Source organism: Oryzias melastigma, linkage group LG16 (genome assembly GCF_002922805.2).
Source record: "Oryzias melastigma strain HK-1 linkage group LG16, ASM292280v2, whole genome shotgun sequence".
In the NCBI taxonomy this organism is placed as follows: Eukaryota; Metazoa; Chordata; class Actinopteri; order Beloniformes; family Adrianichthyidae; genus Oryzias; species Oryzias melastigma.
The window spans coordinates 11,195,790-11,197,937 of record NC_050527.1 but is presented as its reverse complement, the minus strand read 5'-3'; the positions used below and the strand labels follow the sequence as shown (position 1 = coordinate 11,197,937).

Below are 2,148 nucleotides of genomic sequence, written 5' to 3'. Positions count from 1 at the left end.
CAGTCCTGCTCCCACTGTACATTGTAAAGCTAAGCTAGCACAACATTTTAGGTAATTCAAAAATGATACTCACCCGTATTTGTCCCATAACATCAGATGGTAGAAGGACTTGGACATACTCAGATGAATCCGGTCTGAGATGGAGGGTTCCCACTCGGGCACAGCTTTAGTCAGGGCTTCCTCCACCATGGGCTTGCCTCCCTGTCTGCTGACAATCACATGGATAGGCCTCGACTGGCTGCTTGTTTTGTGCCATGATCCCTTGCTGCTCATGCTGCTGAAAAAATAAATAACTGAGCTCTGCACTGCTATAAATAATGGATGACTCGTCCACTGTCACTTTTCATAGCTTGTCAAGCCAGAGCCTGGCCATTATGAGGGTCTGTCTTCTCCTCTATGGCTCTGACTCCAGTTTTGTTATTGTTCTGGTCGACTTCCTTGCACACCTCTTTGGCGGGTCGGCTGTCAGTCTTTCTCTTGGTTGGTGCAGCTTCACCTAAGAAGAAAGAGATGCTTTAGGGGTCTGATGATCCACCAAAACCTTTTCTAGGCTAGCAACCAAGCAGGAAGCAACTTTTCACTAAAATGCCACCTCTATGCTGGGATCGGATGACCTGTGTTGAATTGGAGTTGTGGCTGTGGTTCAGAAGTAACCTCCGCATTTCTAAATAGACCTTCTGTTGCTCTCAGAGCCATGGAAGAGCGGAGAATGTTGCTTTAGAGTAGGAAGCAGGCTACTTACTTACACAGACACACAACATGGCCCCATCCACGCTCCTAGCGAGAGCATTCATGGATTATTTACACGTGCAGCTGTGTCTGTGTAAAAATGAATGAGAAACATCTGGCTGAAGGGGGAGAAAAAATATAAGAAAGATTTAGTTATTTGGGCAGTGTTAGACAAACATGACGGTATGCTGAGGAATCGCAGGAGGCGAGTGTTATATGCAGAGCTGCAAAACAGAATATCACCTCTCTTTTATCAAAATCAGCTCCGTTTGTTTGGAATGTGCTTCAGAGCCACCAGGTCAAGCCTGGGGCGAGAGTTGTCCTGCAGCTCTCAGTACCACAGACTGAGACAGAAACAGCCTCTCCACCTTCAGAGCAGTAGCATCAAATCAAGGCCTGCAGCAAACAGACCCTGACAGATCCTCTCATTTTGGATTCCCTTTGGGACAGCTGTGGTGCTGTCCAAAAAAGAGAATGAGATGGGGAGGGGGGGAGGCCGGCGCTCAGTAATATGCAGAGTGCCTGCACGTCCTGGATGACAGCAACACAAGTGCTTGTCACAAGAGACATCAGTTCTACTTAGTCACAGCGCTGTGGGGCAATCCATATGACTGCAGTGCTGTGCGAACTCTATTAATAGTTATCTACCTTTCAGGAGTTATTATACTGAGCGGAAGATGACAGAGAAATATAATGGAAGAATTCCCAAATGAGGAATAGAAACAGGGTCTGTTGAGAGTCCTTTGAGCCTCTTGGGCCATTACAACTAAAGAATCCTCCCCCAATCTCCTCTCTCACCCTTTTCCTGTTCGATTCTGTGCCTGGCGGCCGAGTGCCAGATCCACAGTTTATGTGAGAGGCATAATAAGGTTTAGATATTTGGCAGAAAGGGAATAGAAAGGAGATAATGATAGCAGGAAAATATCAGCAATAGCGGGATGCAACGGAAGGAGGGAAAAAGAGATGTTTCCGGCACTGGAATGCCCCAAATACTACAAACCTTTGAAGATGCTAAGACTGCATTCTCCAGGAACTCGGGTATTTAGAGGTTATTTTCTTTCACTTTCTCAATTTACTCTTGCAATTTATTAAAGTGTACCTCAATCTGTCTGAGATTCCTTCCACTGCATATCCCACACAGGATGTGGAATGGAGATTCATGTTAAGAAGTCATCAAGGCCTCTTTTAGTATATTATCTTGTGACAGATCTAATGGATTTATGGGATAAGGTGCTGACTTTGCATTTAATTGTGACATCATTCTAAAAGACTTTTTTAAAATGTTAATCTTAAAAGAAGCATTTTCGAAACAAAGAAGAGCTGGAGAATTACAGTAAAATAATTTTGAAAAAACTGTTTACTTTGAAATTGGTGAATACTTCAATAGAATGCTTCTTTACCACCGGCCTCAACAGTACA

The 2,148-nt window shown here is 44.2% G+C and overlaps 1 long non-coding RNA gene across 1 annotated transcript in view; it reads right to left on the bottom strand.

Annotated features, from left to right (window-relative positions):
• Nucleotides 1–1,805, bottom strand: part of LOC118599817 — a 3,786-nt gene extending 1,981 nt beyond the window's left edge. The window contains exon 1 of the long non-coding RNA XR_004949323.1: nucleotides 74–1,805. This is a non-coding gene — a long non-coding RNA (uncharacterized LOC118599817). The remainder of the gene's footprint in view (nucleotides 1–73) is intronic.
• Nucleotides 1,806–2,148: the final 343 nt, after the last annotated feature.